This window comes from Peromyscus eremicus, chromosome 5, assembly GCF_949786415.1.
Source record: "Peromyscus eremicus chromosome 5, PerEre_H2_v1, whole genome shotgun sequence".
Lineage (NCBI taxonomy): Eukaryota > Metazoa > Chordata > Mammalia > Rodentia > Cricetidae > Peromyscus > Peromyscus eremicus.
In genome coordinates this window covers 134032860-134050182 of record NC_081420.1, presented here as the reverse complement: position 1 = coordinate 134050182, position 17323 = coordinate 134032860, and positions in this window count along the sequence as shown.

Genomic DNA, 17323 nt, shown 5'->3' with positions numbered 1-17323 from the left:
ATTACCCATGGTTAAATGAGATCCCAGAATATGAATTGGAAAATTCCAGTAAAAAAAAATTCCAAGTTTCAAATTGCATGCTGTTCTGTGTAGTGTGATGCCATCTCATGCCATCCCAACCAGGACATGAATCACCCCATAGCCTAGCACAGCCATGCTGCACACGGTACTGAGCTGTTAGTCATTCCCTAGCTATCTCCTCTGTCAGACCAGTTGTTGAGTATCACAGTGCTATTGAGCTAGTGATTTAGGTATGTCCTCCCAGGGGACAAAGAATGAGTGGGGGGTATCAGTCATGCACTGGACAAACACCCCAGTTCTTCCTTCCCTCCAGCACATGGTAGGTACTTCTCAATCTGCTTTAAAATGTTCAATGGGATGTAAGCAAAAGTGATACATTACTTCCAGGATGAAGCTTAATGAATGAGTGCATGATTTCCTACCTCCTTTCCCCACTGTTGCAGAAACGCAGAAGAACTCGTTAAACACCAGTCTCTAAAGAAATTGGGTTGCAGAGCCCCCTGCTGGCCAGTGGTGGACATACAGTAAAAAGAGAAACCAACACACTGTTTTACACTTCTGAGCATGCTTGTTACTGCAGCGTGACACAACCTCTTCTGACTAATGTACATGACTTACTTGCTTTTCTAACTCCCAAAACATATAGTGCCTGATGATTAATAGGTTCTCAATAATATTTGACCAACAAATCAATGAATGTAAACACATTTAGCTTTAAAAGGAACAGTCATCACGTACATAAACAAAGTAGTTGCTGTACTAAGGGGAAATTGTGTTTGGAATTAGATAGTGTAGATAGTTTTCCAAACTGGAACAAATGTGTGCTTTAATCCTATCTCATTGGCAGGGTTGCAATTTAAACTATTGCTTTTAGCATATTTATTTAGTAATTAAAACGAAAAGTCAAAGGAAAAAAAAGAAAAATAAAGCAGGAAAAAGAATTAGGAGTTGCTGGTGACATAAAATGAAACAGAAGAATCAGCAAGTGGTAGAGATAACATTTTCTATTCTCAAAGCTTAACTTAACGTGTGTGTTTGTCTATTACTCGCCACTCTTATCTCTTCACTCATTCCGCTAAGTTATTTATTCCACAATTATTTCTTGAGCAGGTGGGTGCCCAGTTCTTGGCTAGGTGGATTATTCTCTCCTGAAGCTCAGCTGTGTAACGAGTTAAGAAACAATATAAGTGCTGCCACAGCCAGCTCCAAAGATCGACGGGAGGAGGAAGCCATCAGATTTGGGACCAAAGACCTGCTTTATCTCACCACCCTGCATCTTCTCATTCCATAGTTGCCCAGTCCTTGAGCTTCCTTCCTTACCCCTCATCCTCAACACCTTTGGCTAGCACAGCAGCTCTCTGAGAGAGAGGAGAGGAATCCATTGTTCCCGTCTGTAAGGTGAGGAATCGAGCATCAAGAGAGTGAGACAGAGCCGGCGGAAAGCTGTGATGAAGACATCGTGGCCAGCAACTTAGCTCACAGTCAGAGGAGATCAGCTGTGTCACCTCCAGGCAGGAAAGATGGTCAGAGGGCAGTGATTTCCTGGCTGGCTGAAGGCCATTTGATGACTTAGTAGCAAAGTCAATACTAAAACGAAAACAACGACGATAACAAGGAAAGGTGACAATTGTTGGCAAGACGTTAATAATGGACAAGAGCCCTGTGCATTGCTGATAGAATGTTAAACGACACAGCCCCTGGGGGAAAAAATGGTAAGGGCCTCAAAAAAAAAACAAAAAACAAAAAACAAAAACAAAACCAAAAACCAACAACAACAACAAAAAACAAAAACAAAGACAAAACAAAACCAACAAAGTGACTGACCCTAAGATACAGAAACCTCACTCCCACATGCCAGTGGGTCCAGAGGAATTGAAAACGGGAACCAGAGAAGATATTTATAAACCTGCATTGTTAGCAACATTATTTACATTATCTAGAAGGCAGAAGCAACCCTAGTCCATGATAAACACACTGACACACCACATGACCACGTGGCATGTACACCTACCACGGAATCTCACTTCGCTTCTGAAGGAAGAAAACGTCAGGCCACCCTGCAGCAGAAGGAACATGGAGGACCCTGGGGAGGGACCAACTGAACAAGGATGAGATTCTACTTTGAAAGAAATGCCACAGAGCTCCCGGGTATCAATCACATACAGCTGTGGGGTGAGTTCAGCTAAGCAAATCATTAAGGTGCCTATTGTCCTCCCCTCCCTGCAGGGGCCACATGGAAGGGAGCCTTGGCACTTCAGTAGTCCCCGCAGAACTTGGACCTTCTGGGTAGCACTGGGGGCAGATATGGCACAGTACAGCTGGTGTGGAAAGCAGAACAATAGAGCCTGAAAATTCTAAGCACAGGACTGACAAGTGTTCTGGTATTTTACCTCTGGGTTCCTAACCCAGACAATCAGGAGCAGAGATTCTGGAGGGCTATCTATGCACACATGTTTAGAGTAGCACCATTCACAATCGCCCAAAGTGAGAGACAGTGGGACATCCATGGGTAAGTGAGGGGATGTGCAAAGTGTAAAAGAAATTAGAAACGCTGGCATGCGCATTGGAAGGAGCCAGTCACAGGACAGATACTGTGTAACTTCACATATATGAAGTTAGCAGTTAAACTCAGACAGAGGTCAAGCAGTGGTTTCCAGGACTGCGAGGGTGGAGACAGGGACATTTGCTGATTAAGGATGCATAGAGAGTTTTAAGTTAAGAAGACCCATAAAAGCTGTGGGTGTCTGTGCTACAATGCCCTGGATCTGCTTTAATGCCTCTGAGCACTCAGTCTTTAAGAGTGGTCACAACAGTTAAATTAGTGCTATGTGTATTTTATCACAGACAGAGGAAAGGAAAATGTAGACCAGAACTCTTTAGGTCTTGCAGAACTCCCAGAGCCTTTTCCAAAGCAGGCTCTGATTGACTTGCTAAACCTCTTCGTGCTTCAAACCCAAACCAATTAAGTTCAACAGTCAGGAACACCAAGCAGAGACCTCCAAGACCCTCCCTGCTCTGATGCATGTAGATGAACCAGCCATACCTTCTAGCCTGCACATCCAGGTAGATGTCTAACAGCCCGGCATGCCACTCACACACAATCAATAGTGTCGGTGTTCATGCGAGCTGTTCATAAAGCCAGAAGTCTGAGGAGGCAGGTGGGGAAGCTGACGGTGGGGGAGGAGGAGAGCCAGTCTTCCAGGTATCTATTACTCAGGGAGAGATGAAAGAGGAGGCAGCAAGCCCTTTCAAAGCTGCAAACAGCCAGTATGGGCGGATCACATGGACGGATAGCCAGCTGGGCAGCAGGAATTTCTTCCAATGAGGTTGACCATACCAGCAAAACCTCTCTGAGCCGCTAGTGTTAATAGATGGTTAATGATTGATGCAGGGCCCTTTTATGTCCCCAAATGAAAGGCAGAAAACAGGGCCCTGACTTTGGCGTGGATGACTACCCCAGCACCGGTTTCCCGAGCAAAGACGGAATTTTAAAACATTGATGTTAGCTGAGCTTGAGCAGAGCTACACCGCGGCTCGTGGAGGAATGAAACGATCTTGTCTGGTGTTCGTCTTCCTTTGTTCTTCCGCTCAGACATTAAAAATACAGCAGGCTAAAAGGAGAGAATAAATTTCAAAGACCCTCCTAGACGGCAGTCGCAAAGACAGGTGAGGTGTGGAGTGAGTTTCCTAAACAGATAAAGCAAGTCTGGGATGGGCTTTGGGTTCTTTGGAGACAGGCTTAAGTGTGCCTTGGCTCCTCACAGCCTCCTTGGAGGATTCTCACAGGCAGGCCTCATATACCTGCTGCCCTGTGTGCTGGGCTGGGCCTTTGATACAGCATTTCAGAGACTCCAGGCTTCCAGGCTTTTCTACACCACTCCAGGAAAAGAACCTCCCTCTGTGCTCTTGGCCCAGCCAGGCTGGTCGCTCTGAAAGGGAGATGGCCTGGGGACTTAACAATAATAAACACATTTATTGCTGCATGAGGTAAATAAGAAGAAGTCAACACATTACAAATGTACGCTGTTCTGGGTGTGTGCTAGATGAGTCTTTCCTCACCTGACACACCCATGTAACATCTACCTGATCAAGAGAACAAACACTAATTTCAGCGAGTCGTACCCAAATGACGGAACTCGCTTCCTGCTCTAAGGGAGAAGCTACTGGCAAGAATGCTGCACTGGGCAAGGAGAAAGGACTCACGTCTACCGCAGGACACATTCTCCCACGCTCTGATGATGACGAGAGTGCTCATGGAACTTATCCTCCAAATGACATGGTGTTTGAGAGCGTCAGCGCAATTGTCCACTGAGATACGAAATACCTTTAAGACTGAAAAAAACACCACAAGCATAAATTGAAACTTTGGAGAAACTGGTGTATATCTTCACCCAGTAGCAACTGCCCACCTATCCAGCACTGTGTTCCAGACCCTCCACTCACCACTGCTCCATCCTTGATGTGTTTTTCTCTGCTAGATCTACCCTGTGGGAGGCAGACTCCTGCACACTGGATCACACTGGAGCTTGCCCTCTGCTATAGCTACTCAGAGACCTTGCAGAAGAACAGCGGCGGAGAAAGAAGAGAAAGGAGCCAGTGTTCTTTTTTGTCACCATCCCGCACTGATGTAGAATCCCCAGCAGTGACTTATCCTCCCTTCTGTGATTACAGCTCCTTCCAGGGTGGTACTCCCCACAAGCTGTAGATCCCTCTGGCCTCTAGAGGCACGGTTTCCTCTCTGGGTACCTGGACATTTTTATACTCCTCTGTGCATAGTTCCTGTATTGAAACCTCCTCATTTGTACCCTCTGAACTGCTTTTCCCCCCTGCTGGGGTTCTGACTCATTCACCTGCTTGCTATGAGCTACCACTTTATGCATACCATGTTCATGGACTACAGTCCGGGAAGTAGCTAACTCTTGGTGTTCCCATTTTGTAGATGAGGAAATTGTGGGCACAGAGGTCCAATCATCTGCTAAGATGTCTGGCTAGGAAATAGTAAGATTGAGTCTTACAGCAGTGACTATAATCTAGGGACACTGAGAAGGGTCTTCCTCAAAATAGTTTCAAACTGATGATGACACTGGAGCCTCTTACCACATTCCAGAGTGGCCAGGCACCTCTGGAAGTCCATGTCAAGTCCCCAGGTTCAGAGACAAGATGCAGAGGACTGTGGGGTTCAGGTGGGCCTGCTTTAGCCTAGTAAACCATGGACTGTCGGCATCTTTCTCTTTTTCAGTTGTTGTCCTAACACTGTAGAGGGTACAATCCCCACACCCACACCACCAGCATCACTGGGACTTGTTAAAGATGTGAAGTCCTGGGCCCCACTGAGTCCTGCAGTGGGGTGTGACCCTTGGCTTCTACAGTGTCCAGCCTGAAGCCTGGAATTGTCTGATTCTCAGAGCTCCAAGGGATTTCTTAGTCTTTCTTTGCCCAACAGGAACACCTGAGATAAGATACAATTCCAGCCCATCCCCAACCTTCCTTCCTTCTCCAGGACCCCTCTTTCTGTTTGTAAAGCTGTTATAGTAATTGAGCAATTGTTTATGAACATACCAGGTCCACTGTCAAATCTAAGCCTGGTTAGCAAGGCACAGAGGCAAGTGCCCTATTGGCCCATCTTACAGCCTGCTGCTAATCCTAACAGGGCTCCCAGTTTCAGAAGGAAGAGCCCTTGGTAAACACAGAGCCCACAGGGAGTGGTAAGACATTCTCAACATAGTTCTTTTTAAAGTTTAAAAAAAAATTCTTTTTATTTTATGCATGTGGGTGTTTTGCCTGCACATTTGTCTGTGTGCCATGTGCATGCCTGGTGCCCAAAGAGGCCAGAAGAGGGCTTCACGGGCTCTGAATCTTCTGGAACTGGAGTTACAGATGGTTGTGAGGCACTACGTGGGTGCTGGGAATCAAATCCAGGTCCTCTAGAAGAGCAGCCAGGGCTTTTAACAGCTGAGCCAGCTCTCCAGCCCCTCAATATTGTTCTTTAGCAGTGTTCTATTACTTATCAAGCAGCAAAAGGAGTTGATTATAAGGTCAGTCCCTGTTCAACCAGAGAAATAGAACTAGCACACACACACACACACACACACACACACACACAGAGTTTTCTTGTAAAGAACTACCTATTCAGTGGAGGAACTGACTAGACAAGTCCCACATCTGGAGGGCTGGCTGTGAGGAGGAGTGGGAAATTCCTGGGCACTGGCAGAGGCTGCTGTCTACATGTGGATTTTTTTTCTTCCCCTGGAAAACCTCAATTCTGTTCTTCAGACGTTTCACCTGATGAAAACAGGCCCACCAGCTCAGCCTTAAAGTCAAGCGCCAGTCTTTTAATCATGTCTATAAAACACCTTCATGGTAACAACTAGATTAGTGTTTGATAAAATCACTGGGGACATTTGCTAAAATGACAAGGAAGATATGATGTTCAGTCTCACTTCAACTTGTATTTTTATTTATGAATCAAACTGGGTATCTTTGATGTGACTAAGGACCTGTTGTAAAGCTTGCATAGTGAACAATAAAATACATTCATGCTTTTGGGGTATTTTTAATCTCTTCTTCCTCATTTTTTGAGTAGAAATGACCTCACCAGCAACTCTGCTTACTTCAGTTAAGACAATGGCATAAAGAGGCCAGATGTTTACTTCTGTTTATTTCTTCTGTCCAGCATGCGAATTTCCCTACCAAAAGGGTCTCCACCTCCCTTTTTAGGAATATCTCATTATTCAAAGCTGGATGGGGCAAGCCCACCTTCTCTGAGCTCTGGCCTTGGTGGTAGTGGCCATAATTAGACCTCAATTCTTCAGCCATTACATTTCGGGTGTGTGAGCTAGGACAAAGGAAATCACAGCTGTAGCGTGCTATGCTCTTCTTCTGTGGACCTAAGAGTTCTCGTTCCTGCGGGTTTCAAGTCTTCAGCTCTGAACCCTGAGAACCTTCCAGGTTAGCAACAGCTGTTGTTTGCTCTTTGTCCTTACTTCCTGTTGCTTAACGTCTGTGATGGTTAGATGTGTCAACTGGACTGGACTCTTGGATGCCCAGATAGCTAATAAAACATTTCTTTAACACCCCCCCCCCCCCCCCCCCGTTGACACATTCTATTTACAGGGCATAGTCCTTGCAGTGATTACTCAGGGTAACTGTCATTCTGTCACCTCAAACTTTCATTGTTCCTCCGGGTTGAGAACATTCAAAGTAGCATTTCCACTCCACTTGTATCTGTGAGGACTATTGAGCTACCAAAGGCTAGTCCATCCCCAGAGGTCTTCTTTCCTGTGAAAGTACCACCACTGCTAGTCTGTGGCATAAAACTTGACTACTTATCATGTGCACACAGTGGATATGGACCATGTGGTAGTTTGAATGTAACTGGCCCCCATAATCTCACAGGGAGTGGCAATATTAGGAGATGTGGCTTTGTTGGAGTGGGTATGGCCTTGTTGGAGGAAGTGTGTCACTGTGGGGGGTGAGTTTTGAGGTTTCCTATGCTCAGGATACTGCCCAGGGTGTCAGTTAATTTCCTGTTGTGTGCAAGATATAAGACTCCCAGCTACCTCTTCAGCACGTCACCATGCTCCCCGCCATGATGATACTGGACTGAACCTCTGAAACTGTAAGTGAGCCACCTCAATTAAATGTATTCCTTATAAGAGCTGCCATGATCTCTTCACAGCAATGGAAATGGAAACTGTAACTAAGACAAGCACTCAGTCTCTCTCTTGATCTCAGCACTTTGACCAGCTCTATATCTTTCTAGGGACTGCTGTCTACTGACCAAGGCTGAGAGCAACTTGAGTCTGTGGGTATAAACATAGATGTTCAGAAGGGCACTGGCCAGCATGATCATTTAGCAAAATAACAACAGTAGGGTCCAGCCTGGGGCTTGTGACCTCCCAAACCATGAATTCATGACTAGGGTCACAATACCAGCAGTGAAATTCCCTCCTATGGTGCAGACCTCAAGTCTAATCAGAATACAGATATTACCCAAATTTTGGCACAGTTGGTTTATTCTTGGGTCAAATGTGGAGCTATTTCTTAATTTCTCTGTATTTAGCTTTGCTTGTAGATCTAGAATTTTTAAAACCACCAAGGGCTGGGCTAGAAAGTGAGCTTCCTGTAACCTTTAACCTATGCTGCTGAGCCAGCCCATCAAGGTGACAGCTTGTGCCAGGCATGATGGAAGTGTAATCTACTCCCTAGAGCTAGCTGATCAGCATCTTGCTGCTGGACCCCAGAGAGCATCGTGTGGCAGAACTGAAGATGTACAGTTCCCAGCACCATTTGCTGAAGATGCTGGCTTTTCTCCAGTGTATATTTTAGGCACCTTTGTGAAAAATGAGGTAACTGTAATTATGTGGGCTTATGACTGGCTCCTCACATTTATTCCATCTGCCCTTGTGTCTCTTTTTGTTTGAGCATCTTGCTGCTTTCTGATCATGGCTCCGTGGTATAGTTTAGAATTCAGTGTGGTCCTGCCTTTGGCCATATTTGCTTTGTTCAGACTGCATTGGTCGTCCTTGTCTTGTGTACCTCCTGATAAGTTTTGCGATAGTTTTTTCTGTCTGTCAGGAATGGCTTTGGACCTTTGCTCGGGATGGCATTCGATCTGTCTATTGCTTTAGCTAGGCTGGTCATTTTCATACTGTGAACTCTCCCAATCCATGAGCATGGGATGTTTTTCTGTCTTCTAGTGTCCTTCTCAATTTCTTCCTTCGGTGTCTTAAAATTTTCATTGTACTTGTCATTCTTTCCCTTGGTTGTTTTATTCCCAGGCATTTGATTTGTGTGTGTGGTGACTGTGGAGGGATCATTTCTGATTTCTTTTTCAGTGTTTGGCATTGAATGTAGGAAGGCTACTGAGTTTTGTATATTGATTTTGTATCCTGCCACTTGATGGAAAGTGTTTATCAGCTCCGAGTCTTTGGTGGTGTCTCTAACATATGGAATCCTAGCATTGCTCACTAGAAAGGGACCTAAGAAACTAGTAACAGTGGCCATCTATGGAAACCACAGATCAAGGCAGAAGCTGACCTCATTTCCCCCTCATACATATACTCCCTGTGTGCTGCTTATAGCACTTTCCACGTGTGTGATTTACCCAGCCAGAAATTAAATAAATATTACAGATGCTGTAATTGCCAGACAGACAGTGTTAAGTGGCTGAAACAGGCTGGAGGTGACAACCAACGGGAGCCTTAGGGACATTGGAGAACTGAAGTGCTCAAGTCCACTCAAAGTGACAGCTGTCACTCAAATCCACTCACTTGTGGCCATGAGCCAGTGTGGCCAAGCCTAACTTCTCCAGAGACACAGTATTTCCTGAGTTAGTGTGAATGATTCCAAGGCAGAAGTGTTCATAATGAATTTTCACTGCTATGAAAGAACAAAGCAAAACAGCCTGTAGGTCCAAACCACCTGAGATCAATGCTTGTTGCTGGCATCATTTTGTAGGGGCAATCTAGGTAATTTTAGAGTTTGTTTTTTAAATCTTTGACATTGCACAGACATTTGCATATGCATAAAAGGGTCTTTTCTCAGATAAGGACAGGTAGCTCTATAAACGGCAGTCATGACTACTGTAGCATAGTAATGGCCCCATACCATCCACCGTGGAAAGAGCCCTGGCCTTTAATAAGCCTGAGATGCTTGGCCCCAGGCCAGCCTCCAGCACTTTGAAAATGGCTGTGGTGAACACAACCCTGCTACAGGGACACAAAGCCTTAGCTGGGTCTTGGAGAGTTCCAGCCCTAAAGGAAACATTTGCAGAAGCCAAGTCACACACATCTCAGTTAACAACGCAACGCATTCGTCTCCCCGGCATGCTGGGAGTTCATACACATGCCCGTGTTCAAACCCGCATCCTCTCAACATATAGAATGCCGTGCGTGCTTGAGCCCGAAAGGTGGTTGTTTTCCACCAGTGAAATGACTTGACCCAGAAAAGGAATGCTCCAAACAGAATACTAAAGGCAAACACCAAAAAGTTCTCAGGTAATCAGTGACTGCCTCGGTAGTATCAGGACGGCTTTGTTGTCTGTATTGATACAGCAGCCAGTGAATAAGAGGCTTTCAGCGTCGCTGAACTGATGAGCTGCACAAGAAAGATGTTCGAACTGAACAGGCGATAAATAATGTATTAAAACGCGATTATTTGTTGCCTCCCGTCTACTGGTTAGTAGCTGTCTGTTACCTTGTGAATGAATCCATTTCTTAGACTATAGATTTCAATAGCAGTAACACAAAAGCCAGCCTTATTGATGACTGAGAAGCTTTGTCAGGCTGGGTAATGCCAGCCGGAGTCCTACAGGAAAGCCATTATCTAGTCACACAAGGCTTCCCAGTCTGGGAGGACAGGCCTCAAAGAGAAACTTCAAAGGTGATGCGAGAACTAGAAAGCGTCAGTCTTGCAAACAAGATGTTGGTCCCCCAATTACACCCAGCCCAAGCATGGAGAATGAGCAAATCCTCCCTGTAAACACAGACAGTAAACCTGGTGGTGAGGTACCCTCTAAGCCCAGCGCTCAGGAGATGGAATCCGGGAGGATCAGAAGTTCAAGGATATCTTCTGCTACACAGCAAGTTTGAGGCCACCCTGGGATGTAAGACCCTGTCTCAAACTGAAAGCAAGCAACTCACCAAGAAGAAGGAAGCCCTGCCCTTCATGAGGGAGATGGTGTCATGGCAGCGGGGTACTTTCTCTGCCCTCTCTTCTCTTCTGGCTCAGTCTGGTCTCAGCAGGAGTTGCAGACTAGGGAGGGTCAAACTTAAAAGCTAGGCTTGGACCTTTCAGATATGACCTCTTTCTAGCCACCAATCAGCCAGACCAATGAGTAATTCAAACTTAAGAAACAAAAAGAGGCTGTTTGGGGATTTGAACCCAGGACTTTCTATATCCACCAAGGAAAGTTCTTGTACTTCCAATTATTCAGAGGAAAAAGAGTCGAAGTACTTTAAGATGTTCAAGATCCTGATTCCCTTTCTTTCCCCCTTTCTGCCAGCCTCTCTCCTCTGACATGGATGGCACTCTTGGCCATTTCTGGAATGTTCTTTGAATCACCTGGCATGCCCCTCTCTTGAGACATTCTCCCCCTTCCTTTACTTTCAGCTTACCCCAGGTTACGGGGAACCTTTCCTCTGGTCTTCATTTGAAGGGGTGCTTGGCCAGGTACCAGCCTTTACTGTGTCCTCTACCCGTCCCCCAGTACACAGAGCTTGTCTGGAGTTACAGCCCATTTTCCCCAGTGGCTCTTGCTCCACTGGGGCCCTTGACTTAGAAGAAACAGGCTGGCTTCAGCCTTGGCTCTATCTCTGGCATCTTTGGCTAGGATGCAGTACCAGCCTCTCTCTGCTCCTTTTGGTGGAGCTAAAAAACCATTGCTTTTCTGATGGCATTCCTCACTGGGAACAAAGAGATAATGCATGGAAAATAACCCTCTGAACTTGTAAACTCAGTTTACTTTTATAAATATTTACATGGTTTTGCATTTTCTCCTAGCACATTTTGCCCCTTGAAGGTCCTTGTGAAAGGATGTAATAAAACAAAAATTTCCAATTTTTATATATGGGAAAACAGGAACCTATAAATGCCGAGCGATGTAAGAAAGGAAACAGAAACGGAACCGTGAGAGGATCTCCAGCTTTATAACGACTTGCTTTTTCATTAGCTCACAGGGTCTCTTTAACAGCCTTTCTGTTTTTATTCTCAGACAAATAACAATTTTAATGACAGACTCAACAGGCTCTCGGTGAGTTCCTACTTTGTATCAAAAAGAGAAAAAGAGATTCCAAGGCCCAGCCTGGCTCCAGGGGCCCTTGGTTTATTAGTTCCTGCCTTAGAAATATAGCCACAATAATAGTTTGTAGGGGGTAGAGGAGTCCATGATAGACAGCTCTCAGCATGTGAGTGCCTGTCCCTTCATCCTAGCTGTACTGTGCAGCCTCTGGGCAGCCCTGAGCATGATGGGCAGCTCTTCTTTGATTCGGTTTCCTCACTGGTTAAACAGTATGGCAGACTAAGTGGTGACACATACCTGTAATCTCAGCTACATGACAGGCTGCGCTCGGAAGGTCTCAAGTTCAAGTCCAACTTGGGCAATTTAGCAATACCAAGTTTCAAAATAAAAATATACAATGAGCTGAGATATAGCTCAGGCTTAGAATGCTTGACTAGCATGCACAAGGCTCTAGGTTCTATCCTTGGTATAAAATAAAACAAAACTTCCCAGCAAATTCCTTCTTGGGGATGCTCTGGGATCCTCATACTTTTAAAATGCTGAAAATACTTGCATACGTAAACTCTCAATACATATGACTGTATTCACCCAACAATCATTTGGTAAGTGACAGCAGTGTTGTAGGTACTGGGCATATACAGCAGTGACCAGAGCACAGGGTGTGTTAGTCAGTGCACGGTTGCTATAACAAAAACCTGATAGGATCAGCTTATGACGGGGACAGATCTATCCGAGCTCACAGCTTTGGAGGTTTCCATCCATAGAACACTGACCCTGTTACTCTGAGCTTCTAGCAGCACATCATGGTTGGAGTACCTGATGGAGCAAACCATCCTCCTTGTGCCTAGGAACTGAAAGAACTAGAGGAAGAGGCTAAGGCCCCCATGTCCTTGAAGGGAACTTCAAGGACATTCCTCCAATGACCTCAAACTTCTCATCAGGGCTCATCTCTCAGGATTTCCACCACTGCCAGCAGCAGCAGCAACTTGAAGACCAAGTCATTAACTCTCTGACTTTTGGAGGAATGTTAAGATCCTACCAAAGTATGGTGCTTATAATCACAAGATAAACGAACAAATAATAAACACGTACATGAATCTAAAGATGTTCAAATAATTAGAACAGCTTCTCTTAGAAACAGTAATTATGTAAGTTATTGAATTTTTATTTTGATGTATAGATGATGTGAACACTTATTGGGTCATTGACTTTAGGCTTGAATACGCTCTATCTTTTGAAGATTCTCATTTTGACACCCATTTCTCTATGCCAGTTGCTCCCTAGAGCACAATTGTCCAGAAGACACCAACTCTGTATTAGCGAGAGGCACAATCTCCCTGGGTTTTAGACATCAGACATTGTAACCCTGGAGGCAGCTTTAGTTAGGCCTTATTCACACCGATGCTGGCTGAGATCAGGTGGGAAACATGAAGAGGGAGATGGCTACCGTGTGGGCACATAGCCACAGCACAAACAGCTTCTGGGGTACTGTCTAAGAAGTGGTGAGGTTTAATTTTAGCATTAAATGTCATGGGGTTTGTTGTTGTTTTGTGTTACCATGGCCTTGCTCATCCAGGTCAGTACCCCATCACTAAGTTATATCCCTGATCCTGTACTTTTGCATTTTAATTTGAGACAATGTTTCCTTAGGTTGCCTCAAACTCACTGTTTTCCTGCTTCAGTGTCCCTACAGCTGGGATTACAGACATGTGCTACTGCGCCTGTCTCTGATCTTTTTAAATTAGTACCTGCAAATGTGCCTTTTAAAATGACACTGTTGACCTCAGCTATGTGTTAGTGAGGCTATTCTGCTGGCCAAGCTCAGTCTGAGAAGGGGTGGCAGGCAGAACCCTTCGTTCTACCACGCGTGAAGTGGCCCTTTTGTCCTGCGTGACCTTGCCTCGGGAAGGTGCTGCTTTCTTACCTATCAGCTGCCTCTTGCCTCAGCAGTCTCTCTGTATTGCTTCTAGAGTTTCTGTGCTAAGCCATTGCATCATAGGACAGACTAGTGTGTGACAATTCTCTACATGGCCCTGATGCCTCAGAATCTATGTGAGGGTGGAGAAATGAACCCATTCTTGATGCCTGTAACTAGAGATACACCAGAGGCTTAAACCAAGGATTATGAGTTTAAGCCAGCCTGGGCAATTTAGTGAGACCCCGTTTCTAAATAAATAAATAAATAAATAAATAAATAAATAAGGAACTGGAATATAACTTGGTGATGGATTGCTTGCCTAGCATTTGCAAAACTCTGGGCTCAGTCCCCAGTTTAAAAAAAAAAAATCCTGTTCTCTCAACTTTCATAATCACTGACGCCTCTGACGCTTGTACTTTCCATCTTTTTGGTAATATTTGTTTTCATTGCATATTAATATGTCCCTGAACAGAACGCTTAAATCCCAGAGGGTGTAAGTGTGGGTAGTGGAAGGAACATACGGCCGTATTCAGAGTCTGCCAAGCATATTACAGAGGAAACGAGAGCCCCAAGGCCCCCTCTGCTCACCCCAGACATCCAGGCTCTTTGTTTTCCAAAGATTACAGGATCAGAATAACTGGTCACCCTGTCCCAGAATATAATCAGCTGTGTGGCTGAGTTGGGCTCAGTTCTGCACTGATGGTGTGTGAGAGGCAGAGGATTTGGGGCCAGGCTTTGAGAGGGAGCGAGCGAGCGAGCGAGCGAGCCTTTATTCCTGTGTTCTCAGAGCCAAAGCTGTCTTAGCTTTGAGTCATAACAAGCTCTTCAGCGCTTTGGACTCTGGCCCTCGCTAAAAGGATTCAGAGATGATGAGCTCGAATTTTTGGTGCCCATATTTCTGACCTGCCCTTAAGCAAACTCACACCACACCACCACCACCCTCCAGCGCAGCCATTCTGAAATCTGAACATGGACCAGAATCCCAGGGGTGGTTAAATGCGGGTGTGAGGCCCACCTCCAAATCTGGCTTTGGAATGTCTAGAGCAGGAAGAATTTCTGTTTCTAGCCAGCTCCTGGTGATGTTTATGCTCCTGGTCTTGAGGATACACTTTGGGACTTGGGTGTCCAAAAGTCAGAGGGTGACTGCTCTAAAATACCCGTTGTTTTTAATGGTCTTTGGGAACCGTAGTGGACATCTAGCCAGGAAAACCTGGTTTCTATAATCACCTTGCTTTTCCAGCTCTGTGGTCATGGGCAGGACACCTTTCTTCTCTGAATCTGCTTTCCAACGGAAAACAATGACCCTTGCCTGGCTTCCCTCAAAAGTGATCATGGTTTGGATGTAAAAATATTGCCCACAGATTCACGTGTTCGGATATCTAATTCTCATCTGATGGCACTATTTGGTGTGTGTGTGTGTGTGTGTGTGTGTGTGTGTGTGTGTGTGAGAGAGAGAGAGAGAGAGAGAGAGAGAGAGAGAGAGAGAGAGAGAGAGAGAGAGAGATTTTGGACATGGGTCCTAGATAGGGGATTAGTGGCACAGAGTGTGAGCCCTGCTTCCAGCCTGAGCTCCAAGCCTTTGGCATGCGACAAGCTCTCACGCATCCCCACACTCTCACAGCCTCCCCCACCTGATGGACTGCCCGGTCTTAAACTGTTTCTGTCAGGTATTTCGTCACAGTGACAGAAAAGTAACACACACTCGCACACAGGGGACGGGCGACTCCAGTGGTCTCTGCGTGTGTGCTTGGCAAACCTAAGAACAGATTTAACATGAAAAGATGCATTTTCATGGAGAGTTAATTCTTTGAGAGAGAGAAATATTATAACTCCCTAGAATTCTCTCAACCCGAGAAGTAGGTTGTTGAAAATATCAATCTTTTTACTAAAATACCAATCGTTGGACATTCATAATGGATTGTATTCCAGTTCGTACTGGGGTTTAGTTTCAAGGACTCCATTTTTTAGCTACATGTATTTGTTTACTGGGCCGGTATGTGGCCATCACGGCATGCATGTGGGGGTCAGAGGACAACTTGTAGGAGTCCGTTCTGTCCTTCTACCATATGGGTTCTGGGGATCAAACTCAGGTTGTCAGGCTTGGCACTGAGTATCCCTTCCCTGCTGAGCCATCTGACCAGCCCTAAGGTGTCCAGGAAGAACTTACGTGAACCAAGGTGAAGGCAGCTGCTGCATGTTGCTTTTCTGTGCAGTGAGTGGAGACTCCTCCAGTGATCCGCTCTACTTTCTTTCCTGACTGTACACAGCAGTGGCTTTCCTCGTTTGGTCCAGTTGACATCCATGCTGGCCCAAACTGGGAGAATATTTTCTCTTCCGTTGTTCAAGTTTGTCCACAACACCAAACCTGAAGGGTGGGCTGACGTAGCTGAGAGGTGCCTGGTGATCTGAGGGGCTGCTAGGGTGATAATATCAGGAGTCAAGATGGGACCCTGCCCCCACTCCTACCTCCCACCCTCACCTCCACCTCCCACCCTCACCTCCACCTCCCCAAACCTACTCTGATCCTCAACACAAAGCTCATGTTCTTCCAAAGAAATCTGAAGCCTAAATCAAGAGCTTTATGGGGCAGTGGGAGGCCTTCGTCCAGGTTGTCCCTCAGCTGGCCACTTGACTTCAAGTATATTAGGTACCTAAAATGGACCATCTAGAAAAGAAATCTATAGCCAGATTGATTATATGTTTAACATCAGCTTTCAATTCTCAGTTAAAGTGTAGGTAGTTCCATTAGAGCAAAGTGGAAAGGAATATGAACGATGATCGCTCCTTGTGTGTGCTTCCTGTCACCAAGGGTCGCATCCTGATGGCTTAGCCATTTCTTTGAGCAAAGATGAATGTTTGCCTTACATTCTCTAGGTGAGCCCATCACTCCCCAGACATGTGGACAGAGGATGAAGTACAAAAAACTGACTAGGTAGGGGTCTCTTAATACCGACACAGCCAGGCTAGAGGATTCAGATGGTCAAGGCCAACTCCTCTACCTTAAAACATGGAAACAGCAGTCTTAAAGTAACAAAGGACATGGCTGTAGCCGGAAATTTTCCTGTGTCCCGCAGCTGCATTGTCTCAAGTAAACACACAGAGGCTTATATTAACTACAAACTGTTTGGTCTATGGCTCAGGCTTCTTGCTAGCTAGCTCTTTCATCTTGAATTAACCCACTCCTATTAATCTATGCACTGCCACGTGGCTTCCTGGCATTATCTGTTCTCTCACATCTTGCTTCTCCAAGCTGCAGCTCACAGTGTCTGCTCTGACCCCACCTTTCTCCTCCCTGTCTCTCTCTTGGATTTCCCACCTGGCTATGTCCTGTCTTGCCATAGGCCATGGCAGCTTCTTTATTAACCAATGGTAGCAGCACATATTCACAGCATACAGAAAGACCATCCCACAGCACATGACCGCACTCACTTGAGTTCAGTCTGGGAGAAGGCTTCAAGTCTCCAAACTGCTGACCCACTCAGCACGTACATCAATTGACAGTGGTCCCCATCCATGAACCACCCCCCACCCCACCCCCTGAAAGATGCCTCCTGTGACAGGTGTTTGCTCCTCCCTTCTCACAGAGCATTAAACAACCGCTCTAAGCCTGTCTCCCGCGGCCTCCCACTTCCATTCCTTGAGCT